Source organism: Anguilla anguilla, chromosome 12 (genome assembly GCF_013347855.1).
Source record: "Anguilla anguilla isolate fAngAng1 chromosome 12, fAngAng1.pri, whole genome shotgun sequence".
In the NCBI taxonomy this organism is placed as follows: domain Eukaryota; kingdom Metazoa; phylum Chordata; class Actinopteri; order Anguilliformes; family Anguillidae; genus Anguilla; species Anguilla anguilla.
In genome coordinates this window covers 15804876-15826045 of record NC_049212.1, presented here as the reverse complement: position 1 = coordinate 15826045, position 21170 = coordinate 15804876, and the positions used below count along the sequence as shown (strand labels likewise).

The 21170-nt window shown below is 39.4% G+C and overlaps 1 protein-coding gene across 2 annotated transcripts in view; it reads right to left on the bottom strand.

Annotated features, from left to right (window-relative positions):
• Window positions 1-21170, bottom strand: part of grik4 (glutamate receptor, ionotropic, kainate 4) — a 201066-nt gene that overhangs the window by 125751 nt on the left and 54145 nt on the right. Inside the window, exons 3-4 of one of the 2 annotated variants that reach the window (XM_035385732.1) lie at window positions 10133-10500; window positions 6013-6155 (exon numbers count right to left, since the gene is read on the bottom strand). The gene's annotated coding sequence lies outside the window, so the exon portion shown is untranslated. The remainder of the gene's footprint in view (window positions 1-6012; window positions 6156-10132; window positions 10501-21170) is intronic. The other variant, XM_035385731.1, reaches the window with a different exon arrangement.

Below are 21170 nucleotides of genomic sequence, written 5' to 3'. Positions count from 1 at the left end.
AGGAGTGGTGGCAGCATTCATTATTTTTTTATTTACATATACATTTATATATATTATCTTATATTCTTATTCTTAAATAAGAAAAAACTGCAGACATTTTGGACAACAACAAAAAATAAATCTTAAAACAAACTTTAAGTGGTCTTTAAGTGTCACAGATACAGTATTGCCTGTTAACACTGAACTGATTTATGTTTATTTTTTACTTTTAACCTACGTTATGTATTGTATAAAAGGTGCTAACAATAAAAAATTATGACAACATGATGTTTAGAATATGATGGACCAAAAAAGCAAAAGTCTTCCTTTGAGAAGATCGATGATGCGTGTCACAGACTCTGTTCTCTAATTAAAGTGGGCCAGAAAGGGCTTTACTCCGCACATTAAGAATTTTTAGTTGAAAAGGTCAAGGGATCGATTTCTGTTGCTGGAGCTAAAGAAAGCAGACGTTCAAAAATAATGATAATTTCACAGGTCATCTGGTTTCAGAGAGAAAGAGAAAGAGAGAGACAGACAGAGAGAGAGAGAGAGGGAGAGAGAGAGATACAGAGCGAGAGAGCTACCAGTCAGCCACTGTCACAGCTCCAGGTACATTTGAATTCAGTAAGTCTTATATTGATTTCCTGCTGTTTGACCCCCCCACCCCAAAACATGTCACACTCTGCACCCGCCAAATCAGAATCGTAGGGATTAAACATGAATATGTTTTTTGTTGGTTCATCCATTCGTTCACTTCCACGGTCCCAGCCACTTCTCTAGAAAAATTCGGAAACAGGCTGAGAGCACTTACTTTAGCTATTTGGGGCTGTCCCAGCAGCCTCTGAGAGCAGTTCCTTCCACAAACGGGCATAAACCCGTCTCCTGAGCAACAGGGTTGGTGCTCATGTGGATTTAGCTCCTATTGAACGCTCTGCTCCCCTGTGAGGAGGATAATGGACGGAAGCAGCTGAATGCTTCACTCTATCTGATGCCGTTAGCCGCGGACATTACAACGAGGCCCCCGTTCATTGTGCAGCCAGTGTCACATCGAGACCCTCCATGAGGAGATAAATCAAGCGCGGGTTCACTTGTAACCAGGACATTTTAATTAGCTGCTCTTTAATTCGCACTGACCCCCCTTCGGGTTAGATCAGCCAGCAATGTGCATGATAAGGCGCTGTCACTCAAGCCTTCCAATGCAAGCTTAATAAGACAAAAGGCTTTCTTTGCTGTGTCCACAGGCTGAATGGAGATCATACGCCTTTCTTGTTATGAGCATACCTTAGAACTGGGGACCATTCACACCTTGAGTTCCTCTACAGTCTGATACTGTCAACGGATCCACTGAGCATCCAGCAACATGTGTGAATTTTAATACATAAGTTGTTATTTTATTTTTGAGTTATTACTTTAATGTTGGATTAAAATAAGAAAAAGTTGTTATTTTAAGGTTATCTTCAGCTCCAGCCTGCACACAGAGAGACTCGTGTGAGACTGAATGGAGCAGTGATTAATGTGCAACAGCACAGTGATAAAAGTGCATCAGCAAAATCTGAAAGGTTGCTGGAGTTTTTTTTGCAACATCATTCCCGGTAACTCAAGCGAGGTCAGAGTGTTCTGGTTCACATCCTAACCATGAATCAGGAGGTCAGCAGTACTGGCAATAGATGGCTCAACTACCTTGGCATGTGCCAAGCTGAAGTGCCGGCCCTCCATGGACAAGCTGGGACACTGTGGACCCTTACTTAATTTCATTTTCCAGCCCACGCTTCTGTACTCCACGCTAAATCCAACTTCAAAAGCACTCAATCTGTTTTCTGTCCAGAGCTCACAGCCTTTCCACAGAGGGTGACAAAGAAGGTTTGGCATTCCATTGATACGGCCAAACAGTAGGACATCAGAGCCATTTAACAGACAGACATTTCAGCTGAAATTTAAACAGCGCAGACCAAAGTGCTGAGAATCAAACAGACTTCCTATAAGCATCACGGTATCGTGCTCCAAGCACAGCACTACAATATGTCAGGGTTCTGTGTCTTCCCCCTGTGTTGTTTCTCTGTTGGGCCGCCAGATGGCGGCACCTCGGTTTTGTGTCCTGTTAATTGTTTTATTGGTTCGCGTTATCTAATTATTAGTTGCGTTGTGTCTCGTGTTCCCCTCCCTCTCTATGGCTTGATTGTTCATCGTGCCCTCCTGTGTCTCGTCTCCGTCTCTCTATTTAAATCGCCCTCTCCCCAGACTCAGGCGCTGGAACCTTTGGTTTGGTTTGTTTGCCTTGCTACCTGTTTGTACCTGTTCCTGCCTGATTCCTGTTTACCTGTTGTTTGCCTGCCTGTGCCCTGATTCCTGTTTACCTGTTGTTTGCCTGCCTGTGCCCTACCTGCCTAGTTTTTTCCTCGTTTTTGGGTTTCTGTATTTTTGTCTTGTTTTTTTTGAGGATTTCGTTGGTTGTAAATTTCGCCCTGTGAGACTCTTTGTTCCCTGTCTTAGTTTATTAAAGTCCTTTGTTTTCCCCATTTTTGGATTTTCAGTTTTTACTCTGCGTTTGGGTCCATTCCCGCACCCACTCCTGACACAATATGTACAAGAATGCATATGGCGGAGCACCAACATTCATGCAGTCAGAAAACCAGTATGTGTCTGATACACACAGAGTGGGGTCCACACTGGATCTTTCACCACACGAGAGGCATAGAGCATCGTTCACTTCTTGTGAAACTCATGGGCAAATTAACTAAGACCAAACTGACCACTACTGCCAATTTTTCCGTGAAAATTTTATGACCAATTCTCTCAAATATTTATGCAAATCAGGTAATTACACAATTACAATGAAAATCAAGTTATGCTGGTCATAATTAGCAAAGAGGCCACTCAGTGAAAAACAAGTAAGCTATTAACCAAAGCAGCATTCAGCCCATAGTTCAGATACCAAAAGACATCCCAAATCAATGCAATGTTCCATTACAGGGCATATATACAGTGATCCCCATAATGTTTTGGACAAATACATATTCAGTTCACATGTAGTTAAAGAGCAGGTTCTCAGTTATTATTTTAAAGGTATTTTCATACATCAATTGCTTTCTTGGTGCATGCATAAGAGAGCTTTCAGCATCTAATCTTGACTCCATGCTTTTGATTGCCTTTGGGGTCTGTTTTTTGCCTTTTTTTGACATGAGGACCAGAGTTGTGCCAATGAAAGTCAAGGAAGCCATTATAAGGATGAGAAATAAGAGAAACAGTCAGAGACATAGACCAAACCTTAGGCTTACCAAGATCGACTGTTTGAAACATTAAGAAGAAAGAGAGCACTGGTGAGCTCAGTAAGCACAAACGGCCTGGTACACCAAGGAAGACCCCTATGGTTGATTACCAAAGATTTCTAACCATAATGAAGAACCCCCAAACACCTGTCCAACAAATCAGAAACACTCTTTGGGAGGCAGGCAAGGATGTATCAGAGACTACTGTCCACAGAAGACTTCAGGAACAGCTCTACAGACTCAGCACTGCAAGATGCAAATGAAAGAAGATACTGAAAACCTGGTGATGTCTATGGGTCACAGACTTCAAGCAGTCTGTGCATACAAAGAATATCTGAACATGTACTGAACATGACTACCTTCATTTATATAACATTATATATAAATATATTCCAAACATTATCGTGACCTGAAATGGGGATACTGCATTAGGTATAAAAAGTGCTGTAATTTCTACAAGGTGAAACTAAAAGCTATAAAAATACGCTTCAATAAAATCTGAGAATCACTTTAAGAATCAAAATTCCCTTTTACCTGGCATTCCTCTTTGACTCTTACCACTGTACACCTAGCAGTTTTATGGTCCTAACATCCATAGAACTCAGGATATCTGTTCCCCATAATCACCTGCCAATACACTAGTGTCATAGCAAGATACCCAATCTATGCAGGCTACACAAGCCAAAGGTATGTTTGCATCTCCCAAGATAGATAGCGATCTGTATAGAGCCACACTACTGGCGGGAAGCAGTCTCCTCCATCTGTGCATAACTGTTAGCACAGAGGAAAGGTTAAAACAGTATCATTTTAGAGTCAGATAATTGAGAGAACATTAAATGAATCCCATTCCAGTAGCACTACACGTGTTCCTTCACCACTCAGACACTTCCGCTCTTTGATGTATCCGAGGGGTTTCTTACAATATATATGACCTGGGACTTACAGTGACAACGGGTTTACGATTGAGATTACTTTTTACACCAATTTAAAACTACATACGCACGTGGGTTCGACTTTCTTCCAACGGAGCCAAACCTTGCCCTGGCTCGCACACAGCTTAGCTTCAGCCAGCGCACAGCTCACCTCCTGCATGACCTGCCAGAGCCACCGCTCCCATCAGTACAAAGCAGCCTGTCAGAGAGGAGTCAGCAGCAGGGCTTATCTGCGGCTCTCAGGTGCCGGCGATAGAGGATCGGAGCAGCCGGACTCGGGTTCGATCTCCCTTCCCAACTCTCAGGGGAGGCCGCCGCGAGACCCCGCCTGTTCTTTGTTTGCACTTTCGTGGGGTTTCGGGTGGAAGTTGCGGTGTGACCGCACGGTCATTAAAACGAGGTTGACACTGGGGGGCGGGGGGGGTTTGTTACTGATAATGGGTCTGCTTTCAACAGAAGACTGAACAACTCCAAGGGGGATCAGGAGTCTCAACAATAAAGAACAGTGGGTATCGCTCCTTGCACACATAATGTGAAGTTAATTACCTTCACATTGTAGCTTACTAACAAGGCATACTTATCCAGCATTAATTAATTATGTATAACAAATAAATTATAATCATGCATAAAAGCATGGTCTTCATAATATAGATTTTTATAGAAAAATAAATGTATTTCTGATATTTACATCTCATCTGATTACAAATAAGTAATTGTGAAATTCATGATTTCTACGACGACTGTTCAGAAAAACTGTAAAAAGAATATTCTTTTAACAATTTTAGACAGCTTTTACACTACAATGCGCAACTTCAGGGAAGTTAATTAAAGGTGGACTAGTGATTTGTTCATGATTAATTAAAAGTGTCTGAGGTACAGCATTACTCAGTGCTCTGATTTCCTCATATAAATAAGCATTACAAACACTGAACGAGAAATGTGTCTGAGAAATGTGCAGAAACTGCTCATCGGCATTTTTCCACATTGTGAACAGGTACACACAGGAGCACATCCTACACAAAATCAGCTTAATGAATTAATTTTTTTGATAGAGTGCATACAACCATGGGAAAAAATGTAACTCATTTGATTAAGAGATACACACAAGGAAAATATATGCACACAGTTGAGGCTGAATACTGAATCCCTCCCACCAGATTCTTCGTGAAATACAGCCCATACTCATATTAATGCTTAAGAGTCTACAAAGGTGCCCAGAAGCAATGGAAAATTCTCTCTTTCTTCCCAGTGTGTGGTATTTTCATGACATTTAGTATGCAGACTAGGTTTTTTCTTGCTCTGAAAAACATTTTAATGAAATGCCACTAATGCAAAGTCCAGTTTGTAGCCCAAACATTTAGGAAAGGAGAGGCAGGGTACCAGGGACTCTAATTTTAAACAAAAAAGCCTTAATCTGGGCCTAATGCCAAAGCACTCAGCCTTGAAACCTGAGTGATGAGAACATTTGAGAGTTCCCATCCTTGTGTGAAGACGCTGGAGGAGCCTTCAGCTTGGGGACACTCAGTTCCTCTTTTTTGCTGCTACTGTCACAGATATCCCGTAATAGTGCCTCATGATTGGACATTTTTTGTGACAGCACACCTGTAACAGCTGCACATTGTGTCGACGGAGGGTTGGGTAAATCAAAGGGCTGGCCGTTATCACAACGCAATCGACTGCACCAGCCCCCACAGTTCCTCCGGTTCACTCGCGCTGTGAGTATTCACAAGAGCATTTAAAGCTGAACCCAACACAGAGGGCCGGGAGCCCCTCTTCAGGGGCCCTGTGATTAGCAGGCTCAGGTGAGACCGTGCGGATGAATGCACATCACGTACCTTCGGTCCCTGGAGGCACAGGTCTCTAATCCATCTTGGAGCGGCAGGAAGCAGTCAGCGTAGGGATAGCCAATCGACTTGTGCGTAGCCCTCCTCCACTACCAGACCCCCTCCGCTTTGCTAGTCTCTTCCCGGCACACAGTCTGCAAAACACAGGAGATTTACAGTGAAACACTGGAATGCCCCACCCCTCTTACACACACTGTTGCTGACACTGGATGCACTGGATGACCAATGTACAGCCTTAAATCTGCACAATATGCTCCATAGCGCATGGGACTTAGCCAGCAGCCTCTCACAGTTCTGCGTTGTTTGCAGCAGTGTTTCTCAAAACAAAACCCAGTGACAACTGTGTAACAGCACAACAGACAACACGTGAGATTCCCCCACAGAGAATATTTATGCAATTTCACTCATGAAGGTTTCTTCCATCTGTGGTTTGGGCATGTCAGTAGTGTCTCTAATAGCGACAGACACCTGCACAATCACTCTAGCCAATTATTTATTCAACTGATCTAATTTTCAGGAACATCAGACTCCAAAACTCAACCTTTTCATCTTTCCCACAAGAATGGAGAGACAGGTGCTCGCGCTGTATGGTTCTGGAATCCAAATATCACATCTGTCTGACAGCTCCATTCCATTTCTCAGGGGCACGCACAGGCTTCTTTCCCACAGACCAGCGTGAGCAGGCCGGTGTGGCAGAGACCTCTCCAGCCACTGCTCTTATCAAATGGCCTCACCCTTCACCGTGGGCTGAACCCAACCTGCCAATCAAACATCAATCAGCAGTAATGGACAGGTTGACCCCCACCCAGACAGACTGAGATTCTCCTCAGAACTGCCTGTCATGGAGCCACCTGCTGCCCCACTCAAAAAAACTATCCCTGTCTTACAGATAATCTGCAGAATGCATAGTTGTTTATGTATATTTCCCTAATAGTACCTATAAGTTTATCAATTGATATAATTTCACCTCTGCATTTGTATGTTTGTGACTTGTCGCTCCTTTTAAATTAGAATCCAACATTTAAAGTCAAGTTATGTTTTGTTGTTAATGGCAAACGGGGGAAAGGATGATAATATCAATTACTCAAATTGAAATTTTAATTAGTTATAATTAGTATATTCTATATAGTATATTCCATTCTATAGTGAAAACAATAGAGAGAAAACCTCGCTACTTGTAATCTCAGCAGTAGTACAAGGAAATATGCCTTTACTTACCACAAAATGCAATTATCTTTATCATCATTGTTGCAAAAAAAGTGAGCATTAAACTTGAAATTAATTACACTTTCCATTGATATAAAATTGGAAAAGAACAATTCTCCTTATAAACGCGTGTTGGATCAATCAAAAATCCACAAGTTGGGAGCAAGTTTATGAGTTGGTCTGGACAGCAAGAAGGTCCCTGCTGATTGGCAGATGGTTGGTCCCCTTTAATACCCTTACTGGTGCTGTGTTTTATGATATGGCCACTATCATCCATAGCTTGCTTCAAATTTAAATCTTTCATAGGCCTCATTCAAGTTTCGGTTATTAACTTATAAAAAGATTTGTGGTTATAATAAATGAGAGCCTGTAGGCTATACACTGCACATAATCATTCCAATAAATATTTTAAATTAAAATGGGCACATTCTGACTTCAATTTCAAAGTTACGACATTTGAGTGAGAGTTTTGAACAACCCCTATTCTGGAAGTGTGCATCTCTGATGTTCCATTGTATTAGCATATCAAAAAAGTATCAATTGCTTAAGTACTGTTTTTAGAGCCTTGTTATTATTGTGACTCTTCATGGCCTGCAATGAATACATTGCATAAAAAAGAAGCAAACAAATAAATAAAAAGTTAAAGCTAGAAAGTTAGCAATAAATATTACTTGCTTTAATTAATGAAATGTATCTGTACTTAAATAGCTACTGTAAATCTCTATGAATCAAAGCAAATTTACACATTAATTTTCCACAAACAATTATATTTACAATTAAATGATTATCGTTAATGCATCTTTACCACCCTGAAATAAGAGGAAATTTGAAATGTAAGAGAATAATTCATTGTATAATCCATCTAACAACATCACATTTCAAATGTTCAAAGAAGGAGGAAAAACATTTTGTACAGCACACTGATCAAAATGACGTTGGATAGCACACACTCCACAGAAACAACACTAGCATTCCTCCTGCAAAAGACACAGCAATTGTATTTCTTTGCACATTTTAAAGAATTTCTATTTTTTAATTTGTATTTTATATACAGCGCAGTCCATAAATAATTGGACAGTGGCACAATTTTAGTTGTTCTGGCTCCACTCCGGCATATTGGAAGTGAAGTGAAAGAATACATAAGAAGTTAAAGTACAGACTGCCAGCTTTAATTTTCCAGTATTTACATTCATATTGAGTGAACCATGTATAAAATTCAGCGCTTTTAGTGTGCACCCCCCCACCCCCCCCCAAAAAAAAAGTAATCGGAGAATTGGCTGCTCGGCTGTTTCTTGGCCAGCTCTGTGTTACCGCATCATTAGTTCTTTGTTGTTGTTAGTGCACAAGAAAGCTAACAAAGGATCTAGAGTTATTCTAGGTGTGGAATTTGACTTTGCCACCTGTGGCTGTTGTCTCTCAACAAAGAACCAAACAAGTGACAATGCCAATAAAGCATGCCATTATGGGGTAGGAAAATCTGAAAATAATTGATCAGAGACATAGCCAAAACATTGGGTGTGTCAAAATCAACTGTTTGGTGCATTGTTAAGAACCAAGAATGCACCGGTGAGCTCAGCAATAGCAAGCAACCTGGTAGACCACAGAAGACCACTGTAGTAGATGTCCAAAGAACACTTTGTGAAGAGAAAACCCTTTTCAACTGTTGAACAGATCAAGAACACTCTCCAGGATGTGGGCATAGGTGTATCAAAGACTAAAACAAAGAGAAGACTACACCAGCTTAGCCTCAGAGGGTTCGCAGCAAGATGCAAACCAAGCCTCTGGAACACAACAGTCAGGCTAGTGTTTGCAAAAAGAAATGCATAAAATCTGCAGCGTTCTGGAAGAAACTCTTATGGACAGATTGAAAGTTAAGTGAAGTGTGGAGAAAGAAAGGAACTGCTCATGATCCAGAACACCCCAGGTGGAGTTAGTGTTATGGTTTGGGCATGTATGGCTGCCACTGGAAATGGCTCACTTGTTTTTATTGATGATGTGACTGCTGATGGCAGAAGCAGAATGAATTCTTAAGTGCACAGACATACCTTTTCTGCTCAGATCCAACCAAATCCCTCAAAACTCATTGTGCTTCGCCTTGCTGCAGGACAATGAGTCAAAGCACACCGCTAAAGCAACTACGGAGTTTTTCAGGACCAAAAAGTGGAATTGTTTTGACTGGCTAAGTCAATCACCTGACATGAATCCGATTGAACAAACATTTCACTTGCTGAAGGCAAGACTGGAAGTAAAAATCCCCTGAAACAAACTGGAACCGACGATGGCTACAGTACAGGCCTAGCAGCGCATCACCAGGGAAGACCCAGCATCCATTGAGTTCTATGGGTCACAGACTTCAGGCAATCGTTGCATGCAAAGAATCTGCAACCAAGTACTAAATATGAAGACTTTATTTAATTTGTCCAATTATTTATGGTCGCATTTTTAATGGGGGGACTATGTATAGAAAGGCCTGTAATTCCTAGATAGATCACTGGATATGGATGTAAATACCTTCAAATTAAATCTGACTTTAACCTCATATTAATGGTTTCAATGTGAATCCAATGTTCTGGATACAGGGACGAAACAACAAAAATTGTGTCACTGTCCAAATACTTAAACTGCACTGTATATACAAAAAAACCTAAAATTAACCATGAATGTACAATTTGAGATAATAAATACAGCTATGTCGTAAGGTTAAATGTGTCTCACAGTCAAGGGAGGTTGTAGGAAGGCCCAGGAGGCAGGAATTCAGTAGAACAGATTTTTTTTAAATTATTATTTAACAGCTGGTGTTATAGCGACAAAATATGTAGTGAAATAAAGGCAAAACAAAAAAAATAATAAAGAAGATTTACAAAATGTTCTGACTTGACTTAGCCTATTTCCAACTTGTACTCACTGCAAAACATGTGACTCACTGATGGCGATACTTCACAGCGCTTGCACAGACCAATCCCCGCCCGCAGTCCCACACAGACTGGCTTTTATACTCTTCAGCCTGCCGCTACAGTGGAGGGACAAACCACATTCAAATTCCCACAGGGCAATTAGTTAAACAATTTACAGAAAATACATACACATGTCCAGGGGTGTAGCACAAAATTCTGGGCCCTATACAAAAGCAGTCTCTGTGGGCCCCCTTCCTCTCTTGATCCATGTCTCTCACGCATCATTCCAGGCTTTTCGAGGGCACTCCCCCCATTCGGGCCCTGGGTAGTCAGTCCCACTTTTTCCCCCACTACGACGCCCTTGTACATGCCTCTGCACCTTTCAAAAGGAATAATAATACATTTATACAAAACCAGAATATTTTCACACTTCAATACCGTGTACACCAAGCATAGAGCGCCAGTACAATATAACTAAATACACAAACCTAATTGTAGGAAAGTTTACACCCCCTCTCGCTAAACACAATAGATGCGCTTATTCCTTTAACAATGCGTGTGCACTGACGCGCCGTTTGCGAGTGGGAAACCAGATGTGGAGACGAATAGTCAAACAGAGTTTAGCCTAAGTAATGCATCAAAAGCAGTTCAAATTTAAGCAGCGCTTATACAATTCTCTCTGCTGATACATGACGAGTGAACTAATTGTGCACTTGTTAATTCACATATCCATGCAACAGTCATGAGAGAAAAGATGTGCAGTGAATTATGACAGTTCGGGAAAATTTAGTTTTACGGTGGGAAATTGATCGGGAGCGAAAAATGCGGAAGTGGGGGGCTTGAGCGCTTCAATGCTTAAAGGCGCGGTCATGATAATATGCGCTTCAGAACATAAAAGCACACTCGTGCTAATATGCGCCCGCATCATTATCACAAGCTAAACGAGGGAAATCTTAACGGCAAGCCTTGACATTAAACTCTAGGGGGAAAAAAGCATGTTTCACCAGTATCTGATATTTATGCTTTGTAACACAGGACACAGAGTGTCAGCAAAATGATACCAGACCCCCTGCCTCCATTTTCATACAGTAATACTTGCATGATGTCACATGCCTCAGAGATCCCTGTCTTAACGGACAGCCTAGGAGTGGGGTTGCAGATGTGACATTACTAACCACAGCATCTTTGAGATGGAGAGCATGCCATAAGAGAATGTAGCCATACATTCCCTCCAGTACCATTTGCAAAGAAGCACACCTGTGGTTCGATACCAATTTTTCTGAACCAGATCATAGATCAATATAAAGAAATGTCTATCCATGGGTTCTGAGTCAAGATTGCAAATGGAGGCAATTGTGTAAGAATTAACAACAAAATCGCACTGTTAAAAATACATTGATTTTGTTGAAGACTAGCTATATTTTGTGTACAATTACTTTATAAACCAAGAACAATACTTTGACCACCCTCTTGACTTCTCTCATTTGGGAATATTTATTTTTCAAATATCAACGCCAATTTAAACCATTCCCAAGTAGAAGAGGATATTTATGTATAATTTACAGCAGAGGCTCATAATCTGCAATAATACTAGCAGCACAGGCTCACTCCCCGCACAATACAGACATGCTATAGCATCCAGTATATGCAAACTTTTCAAAAGCTTCAGTGCATTGCAACATGATAGCATTCACCAAAATAAAAACCACCAGGAGCCATGTTAATTTTTGGGACAAATTGTTTCATTGTCTTAAAATAATTACACTAGCTTAAAGGTGAACAGTTATCAAGAAAGCATATATTCATGGAAAATACCTCAAATTAATATTTTAATAAATTATACATGGTTCTATGACTTACAAAATAGAAACTATGGATAATTTTGAACTGAAGCGTTAGAAAATTACTGTAAAATCTTGCATGATTTGAAATGGATTTCAAGGTTACATTCATTTCTCATGCTGTCTATTTGTTAATATCTTCTGGACCTTGCAATTTTTCTGTTTCTCACCTCTTCCACCTGAACAGTATAGTGATTGTGACTGTGATTGTGACTGTGTATGCGTGAGTGCATACTATTTATTTACATGTGTATTTATATCTAATGTTTATTTCGTCTGTTTCACGGTCACCTGCATTCGTGTGTAGCTGTATTTACGTATGCTTTCCTCCTCTCTTGACCAGCCCCTGTAGAAAGGTTTTCCTGCATAAATTGATATAAATACAAATAAAACAACACTGTGTGCTGAGGTAGGGAAACCCCTGCTGACTAAAGCCAAGGTTCGTAGTTTGATCCTTGCTTTTCTAATGCTTGCAATGAGTGGGTGATAAAGGGGCTGGGTTAGTCACTTTGGTTGTGAAAATTATGCCACCAGAAATCTAGTCTTAGCCCAAAGGCAACCATGCACTGGCAAAACCAGAGTGTTCCTGAGAGTTTGGTAGGGAGCATGCATGGGAAAATAGGCAGGCATATCATATATGAATCTTTCAAGGTAAAATAGATAATCATAATACTATTTATACTGCAACTGCTTGATGTCATATTTACAATAAAAGTTATATTGGTCAAAAAACAATTGAAAATATAGCGTACAAACACCACACAATGAGCCAAGAGTGTCATCAGCTAAGTCATTTTCATCACCCACAGATCAAATTCCGCATTGCCACAGATGCAGAATGTGGAGAGCATCCTGATTGGCCATTAGACCGGTCATTCATTTTCTACACCTTCAGCTCAATCCAAACAGAAAAGGCACTTTCGTGCACCATGTTCCCTGGAGTGTTAGGGTTGTTAAAATACCAAAAAACAGATTTGGATATGCCTCCTTTTGATTTGCGCCAGTTGCTTGACATAAATCATTATTATTATTTTTACACCCCCAAATAGAGCAAGTGTTAAGTATTAAATTATATTAAACCATGATGAAAAACATCTTATTCTTCCCACCATCAACAATTTTGCAACTCTGTAATTTTCTTGAGGAAAATGGTAGCAATTATTCTTCAAGTGTGTTAAGATAAACCTCTCTGCAACATCCAATGGATTCTCACAGCTGGGTTATTCCAGGTTTGGTGAAAGCATAATTTCCACATCGCTGCAGGGCATGTTTAAAAATACACACTAACTAGTGTAGTGCAAGTGACATTTTAAAACAGTGCAAAATTGTTGGCATGTTCATTTTGTACCAACTGCTGTCTGAAGGCCCATAATCTATGTTTTTCCCACTTTTTTTATCATAAATCCCTCCTGCTTCATTTCATTGCTTTAAACAGCACAAACACAACCATATTTTGCTGGTTTTAACAGACTAATTTGGGACATACAGTACTGTACGTTGCATACTGTATGGGATTGTTTTGAAAGAAATAGCCTAACATCCAAACAATGTGTTAATCTCAAAAAACCTTCTCCAAAACCTTAAAACATTGGATCATTAAAAACAAATGTGAGTTATGTCTTATTTTAACAGCATAAACAATTTGTTTTTTGTATGTTTTACCATTTCTGAAATAGGAAATTGAAATCCTAGATTAAAGTTCAAAAAAACTTTTCTTTTTTACATCCATGAATCACGTATTCAATGTTAGTAGTAAGATATTGTAATTACAGTTAGCTTTACAAATTGAAAATATATTCAGCTTCTTCATTGTTCAATTCATGCAGCCATGTGTTGAACCCGCAGAGTAAACCTTAACACCAGCTTATCAAAGGTCACAAAACACAATACACACAAACCTGCGAGAGCCATGCACATAACATTTGCTTTAGTAACTACTTCACTCAATCTGCAAGATGTTCCATTTTTAGTGCCTTGGTCCCATGTAAATAGGCACATGAAGAACGTTGTGCATGTGAGGCACTCACAGGAGGAGCACAGTGCCACTGTACCCAAGCAGTAGTCACTCATTGGACCAGTTTAACAGAGCTGGGGTTCAGATCATCTAATTCAATTCCAATTCAGTCTCTCCTTGTAAATTCCATCAATTTGCGTATTATTTTATTTTCTCTAAATTCAGTTATTCTCATTTCCAAATATATGCTAATTTAAAAAATATATCATTCCAATTCTTTGCTCTCCCCACAACAATTTAAAATGAAAATTCCCATAATACTGTTCTATTTAGTCTTCTCAATAAATCTATCAAAACACACACACACGCACGCACGCACAGACACATGCACGCGCACACACACACACACACACACAGATACTGTACACATTTTGCTCAGAATGTTCTTGGTAAACAGGAAGGGAATATACAGTAATCATGTGTTATATTTATTATTATCAAGAATAATGCAAACTTCCACCATGTGTTGATAGTGCAGGAATGGTTTGGCAGTCATAAAGAGAAAAGTTATTTTCAGCCTTGAGGTGGAAGACGATGGTACAATAAATCTCTGTTACCAGCAAAACCGTACTTATCAAGGCCAAGGATGAGGCGTATGTAAATACAACTGTGTAGCAGTGCCAGGGTTGGATACGGCAAACTAGAGAGAAAGTGCTATTTATAAGTAAATATGAGTTTTGTTGTTAACAAAACTAATTTATCGTTGAATAAAGAAATGTAATCATTACGAAACACAACATGAGCCACATATTGCGAACCCTGAACTTTCCTAACTTTACCTGAAGCAGTTTGCAAGCTCCAGAGTCAAAAGCAGAGCTTTGGAAGACTGAGTCTGTTGAATAACCTCTTTCATTTCAGACAAAAAACAGGGTCTGAATTCAAACTTAAGACAACTTTTAAATTAATAGCAGAGTTTGGTGATGCATACAGGTACCTTTTCCCGTGAAATAATGAGCAGTCTTTGTGGCCTGGAAATATATTGCTTATAAAGCTGAAGATAGACTGTTTTGATTTTCTTGTTAGCTCTGGTTAGATTTCCTTTCTCGAGAGTTTCTCACTTGCACTCATTCATGGGGGGAGAGCACCGGAACAGAAGGCTTGTTAAAGTATTTATTTATTTATTTATTTTTATTATTGTTATTTATTTATTTATGCTGCAGACAGGTGCAAAGATTATGGATTTTACTTTAGAGCTCCAGGCCTTGATGACAGCACATAAAACAAGAGTTCTGTTCCACGGGAAGATTAAAATATGATTCCAAAATAGCATAATATACCTGCTTATAGGCGCACAGAGATCACTTCCTGCTTCACTCAGTTACGCAGTTGTCACCGCATTGCTCGTTCAGGGGAATGCATAGCGCCACTAGGCAGCAGCTAAATACATGACAGAATGGGATTACCAGTCAGTATAAGACAACTGGCCAGTGGAGAACTGGACCACGCGAGCCAATCCAGACACACACCACCAGGAAAACCTGGAAGCCAGCACAAAAACAACACCCAGTCATGAGACGGAATTGGGCCACCGACCAATTGTGAGACCAGATGGGACCAAGGGCCAATCCCATCGCATCCTGAATGCAGTGCCGGGCCCAGCAGTCACCCTTCACGTTATGAAGGGAAAGAGAGTCATGACCCCGACGGAGGAGCCACATTAAACGCAGCGGGGAGATAAGCGTGCAGTGAAAGCCCAAGCCAAGCTGCAGGAGGCCGATAAAGAAATCAGGATTCCCAGTTCATTGTGACTCCACTATCGTCAAACCCTACCCAGGAGAAGGCACTGAATCAATTCCCATTTTTCCAATGAGGCACGTACTATGCACAAACAAACTCTGGAAACATGTCACCAATTCCAGGAATGACCTGTGAGTCATTAGAATCCAACCCTCCGTCACTATATCAGGCCAGTGCCACGGTCAGCCAGATAGTCATCAAAACTGGCAAATGGCTACAAGAGTAGAAGAATATGCCAAAAAAGCCAAACAGACCAGTCTGTTCTTCGAAAATAATAAATAACTAAAACAATAAATAAATAACAGTGACTACATAAAATGCAGATGTCTTCGGCATATTGCCAACTGTGATTTGTTTGTATGTGTGTGTGTGTGTGTGTGTGTGGAGGAACTGTAATGAAACACAAAATAACATAGCAAAAGCCACATAGAGATAAAGAGAAGCTCAAGGAGGAGGCGTAAAATGTTCTGGACACCAAGAACATTGGGTCACAGGGTATATAAAACCAAAGGGACGGTAATTTATCAATATAGTGCTGGGACAGGAAGTGATTGGAATAAAGGTCTAGGGAAATAGAAGCGTGCGGATAGTGCCAGGGACCATGTAGGACAGTACTGACTCACTGAGGCATCTGCAGTGTTGAATGCCAGCAGTACTTCCCCTGGCCTGCGTGCACAGACGTGTCTGTAATGCTAATGACTCTTAAATCAGCACAGCCCCCGCCGGGCCAGGGGTGGCCTGGCACCCTTACCCAATACCGAGTCCTCACAAAAATGTGATATCACACACACACACATCCACTAACAGAGACCTCCACATTATCGCTAACAAAGAACACACACGGACACAAACACGTGCATACAGGCAGGCAGGCATGTGCACATACACACATGCCCAAATAGAACTCACACACATGCATACACTCACTGAATAATTGTGATGAGTTCTATTTTAATGCATCACGCAGTAAAATCAGTGAACTAGGACATCTGGAGTTGAAAACCTCATTAAGTTTCTGCATCTTTGTTTTCACTGAAGAAGGGAAAGCACATCAGGTATTTTGCTAAACATATTTATACTTATTTCTAACATGTCGGAGTTTAATGTATAACTGACTCCAAATGTCCCTGGGATAACTGATGCTGATTAATGAATGCACCACGGCAAGAGAACCAAAAGCTATAAATGTACAATATTATGAAAGGGATCTGTGAAACATGACAGCAGTCATTTCATTAAGTGTAACGGTAATCAGCACTCACCCAGGCTGAGAGTGTTTTGAGTTTCAGGGAAAAGTAAATGACATGTCACAATCTGTCTGAGAAAATGCATTTTAGAGCCTTTTAGGAATACCTCGCTTGATATTGTGGAACATTACATTATAACGTGCGTCTTTTTCTCTCAGGACAAAAGCTGGTGTAAGCTGATCCATGCCAAATACCAATACCATGCCAACACTTTAAACTCCATTTCTATAATTATGATTCAACCACACACTCATTTTCTGTAGGGTCTCCTCCCCCCTATAAAGTTGGCATATTAAAAAGGTTAACAGAATTAATAACACAGCTGGCATAAACATTCAGCTCAGTTTGGGCTTAGAAAGTAAATCACACAGTTAGAGACATGGTTTACCGGGCCCATAAAATTAATTTGATTATTTGGACACAATGCTACGAAATCTAATAATGCGATTCATAAAACGGCTTAGCGTCTTAGGACGCTGGATTCAATAGCATCAGATGCAGCAGCCAAGTGGGAGCCAGGATGAGCGTGTGTGAGAACAGTCACCACACAGGCCAGTCACTGCCACAGATTCTTCTGACCCGCTGAACTCAGAGATGGATAGATGGACATACTGTTTGAGCACTTCACAAGACCAGATCGTCAGCGCTATCATTCCAGTTTGTTTTAAGACCAGTAAGACCAGAGCAGTCCAAGTCATACAGTGAGGTGTCGCTACCCCTGCAGTGTGGCACTACGTACACATTTGATTGTTTTCCCCCCGACTTGAACAGAGAGCACCCCAATACTGGCAAACATCTCATTCATAGTACCAGATACAAAAAGTGCAAATTTGTTTTCCACAAGTGCAAAGTTACACGTGGAAAATAAATATTTTATAAAAGTTTTTATCTATATAATGGGAGCAGCATAATTTGAATGCATTCAATTTTAAAAATAATTGAGAGAAATAATGTTATGTAATTCTGCTGAAGCAGTAAAACAAGATGAATATGTGTTAGATTATGTAATTTAACAGAGCTGAAATTTGATAATTTAAGAAGTACCACAGCATTTTGAGTCCGTGAGAAAACTGCAGTTGAACATGGAGTGTAAGTGGACACGCACACTTTGCAGGAGGAGAGGAATAAAACAGTCTTAGTAGAGGATTTAGCCTTCATGGTTCCAAATAGTTTGTAAATAGTAGTATGCTGTTCTTGAAAATGAATGTGAAAAAGGAGAACTGAAACAGAATTTTGTGAAGATATCCCTATCACTGCAGGTTTCATTATTGTTCAATTTCAAAGAAGGATGAAATTAATGATGAGATTAATTCAATGAGATCAGCCTATTGAATATAAGGCTACTGAAATTTAACTAACAATTTCAATCAACAAAGAATTAAAATGATTGGTTTTGGATTTCATGGTGCAATTTGACATCCCTTTCAAACAGGTCCCAGAGGCTCTACTATATTGGTTCTTGACATGTCAGACATTATACATGTTCAGAACACTCATTCCATCCACAGCTGGACCCCACGATGAAGACAGCTGCTCCTACTGAGCTTTAAAAACAACTGTAAAAACCTTCAGATTTAACAGCACACATGTAAGATGTTGGCAGCAATAAACTCCTCCTCAGTTGCTATACAGCATATGTGTATAAACAAGTACATGCATGGAGGCTACTTCTGTATGCAATATAATGGTGACAAACAGGGCATTAGGCACTCTTTTGTGGTTGGCATACATACGTGGCCATTTTTTAAATTTTTTATTTTTTTAAACAAATGCATAAAACGTGTGATTGTGCTGGTTGGATTCTTTGTTTTAATGCAAGGTATACAGGGGTATCAAATGTAGTGACACTCAATTACTAAATTTATTTAAACATATATTCCATTTCAATTGTTCTTCATTTTATTCATTTAAGAATAAAAGTCTGAACTGCCACAAAACTGCATGGGTTGAATCAATTTTGTCAGCATTATGAAACCGTTGTTGTTCACTTGGGAGAAATCCATAAAGTTGTAATTCCATGAGCTGGCCCACTGGTTTGCCATATATATTCCTCTCTTTTCATGTGAGCAAAGGCTGCATAGATATAACGAGATATAAAAAGTGTGTCTCAAGCCAGTATTTTCTTAAGTTGGAAATCAATGAAATAAACCATCTTTTCGATGAGAAGCCACCTGAAGAGCACATGTATCATATCCCCAGTCACCCAAGACAGGATTGTAGGGAACAAGCCGTTAACTTGCACAAAAATTGAAGTTAAATGCTAGCACGTCAAACGAGGATTGGCCCTTAGGGCCGGATGCAATCAAATGCACTTCAGGCAAGCGACTATTTCAGGGCATTCTGCAATTCAATCAAACCTTCTGGATTTATCTGGCATCTTATCTCAATATTATTGAGTGCCCTTAATCAGATATAGTGACTGTGGAAGTAAATGATTTGTGCCAATGAAAATGTGGTTTCATCCAGTGATTGACACTCCTGATTGTGATTCACTGGTAATAACTGGTGAATTTTCAAAAATATTATTTTTTAAAATATTCAAGCACATTACATTCAGTTCAATGTTCCTTGGAGCACAGGAAGATGTCACACAATGGTAAAATAGATTTTTGCTACTTCAGGATGACTTCCTACCATCCTGGTAGTGTAATAAAAAAAATGTTACCCAAAGAATTAATTTCATTGATTTCAAATGGTTACATAATAAATAAAAAATCACCAGGCCAGGTCAACACCACTTGTGTTCCTCACAAACAGCCTAATACTTATATCAACTTTAAATCCCCTAATATTAAAATCATATTTGGGTTTCATTGAACTTTTGCAGTGTTTAAAACCGTTCCATTTCAGAATTTCACCAAATGTGAGCTTAATCTACTGTATGGAATAATGCAATCAAATAACATTCTAATATATAATTTGTAGGCGGGCTGCCACAGCTTATGCTCTGAAGAATATAGTTTGATGTACACATACCAGTGTGCATTTCCCTGCCCATTATTACAAAAAATACTTTAATATACACAATGGCAAAATCACAAAAAAGCAAAACTGGGAAAGGACTTCTACTAGGCTTATTGCTAAGATGATGCATTAATCAAGGATTGTATTTCTCTATTCACTAAATGACTTTTAATTACTAAATAAAAGGATTAATGAATAATCTTATTCTTAATTATATCTCTTGAAAAATTATTTATATTGTATTGAAAGAGTGAGAACTGACATGAAACGTTCTCTTGCTCTTTATACAAACATTACAGATATTGCCCAGGCACCACAATTTTCACCACTTTCTGTTTCTTGGATTTTCTTGGGTCTTAATCACCATTAACATGCATTATTTATCTGTCTTTCATGCTTAGTCTCTACAAAAAGTTGCTCTACAACTACAGGCTCAAAAAAAACATCAAAATTTTATCTTACACAATGACTATTCACCAGAATATAAAGTTGGAACACTCTAGGCAGAAATAAGACTACCAGGAAAAATTTAGCTGACATTTCTGCATGGATTATGCCTTCCTCGGAGCCAATAACATTTTATTTTTATTTTATTTATTTATTTTTGAATATGAAAAAAACTAAAGTCTGGTTTGTTTGAATTGCATTATGCCCTTAAACTGGATAAATACATTTTATTCAATCTAAAGGCAAGTCTCTATCTGAAAGAACTCAGTCACAGTATAACAGGTTGTCATACATTGTAGGTCAAGCACAATAAATTCTCATTACTAAACAACACTCACTGTAGAGTATAACCACCATATAAAACTTGCTAAAAGCTGTGTTAAAAATAAGCATGTTTTATTAAAAACAAAAGAATGAGAATAAAACATTCCTATAATTTACAAATGCATTTCCTTTACGCAGTTTTTGCTTATTCCATGCTTTTGAATGAACCACTCTTCTAAAAACTATACTGTTTAGGACAGAAACTATTCTTAAAAGGGATTTCACTGTAAATACTCTGGGCCAATGGAGCAGCCATATTATACAGGCACATCTGAAATTCTTATTCAGAGATGTATTACTTATCTCACAGTTAAACGCTATTGCTATGAGAGTGATACCAGTTTTGTCAGCTTACTACAGCTTCACAAGATTTATTTGACGACACTTGTTTGCATGTTAGATTAGTATCCATACTTTAATGATCCTGTAATCTCTTGTCACAGAGCTCTATTTGAAGTATCATATTTTTCCCTGG